This window comes from Ostrinia furnacalis, unplaced genomic scaffold, assembly GCF_004193835.3.
Source record: "Ostrinia furnacalis isolate ACB-3 unplaced genomic scaffold, ASM419383v2 OfSCF7013, whole genome shotgun sequence".
Classification (NCBI taxonomy): Eukaryota; Metazoa; Arthropoda; class Insecta; order Lepidoptera; family Crambidae; genus Ostrinia; species Ostrinia furnacalis.
In genome coordinates, this window is record NW_021137252.1 from 570,409 (window position 1) to 571,202 (window position 794).

Genomic DNA, 794 nt, shown 5'->3' on the forward strand with positions numbered 1-794 from the left:
TGGGACTGGAAAGAGGCTATAGGAACTCCTGAAACGAAACGGCGGAATCGCATCGAGTTTGGGTTCGTTAGATTTGTCTTTTCGAGCTCTTTAATGCAATATGATGTCCAGGGTCCTGATGATGCAGTCGGGAGATGGCCATAGGAAATCTTAAACTAAGAACGTGTTTTTAGTTTTTTAAACTATTATTTTTTCTTACAGTACGACAAGACTATTCACCAGGACGACTGCAAAGGGAAGCTGGTTCAAATTGGCAAGATCTGCGTTGAGACACCGCCGCATTAACCCTTAATAAGATAGTGGGTATAAATTTCCCACCATTTTATTTTTTCATCTATGTCCAAAAATAATTTAAAAAAGATAACTTGCTATGGATTAAAACACACAATTTACTAAAATATCTTTATTAATCTCTTACAACATCTAACATGTAAAAAAATGAGAGCCAAGGAATGCATTTTACACAGCCTTTACCTATTTTTTAATTTAAGAATGCAATAGTTAGTACTTTTGTTATACAAACTCTAGTGCATTTTTTTAAAATCAGATCGCTATGAAAAATGAGATTTAAAGGTATCTTAAAAGTAGATGTTTCTTCGAACTTTCAAGTTCTTAGTTATTTTGGTTTCAAAACTATTACTACTTATTGACTAATTACTGATGTGATAGTGTAGTATTTTAACCCTTTTTTTGTTAACATTAATGAAGGTTTTTAAAATGATATAATATTAAACAATAGGAGTAACATTGTTCATATACATTTAATTAAATGTACGATTAGCAAAACCACGAAC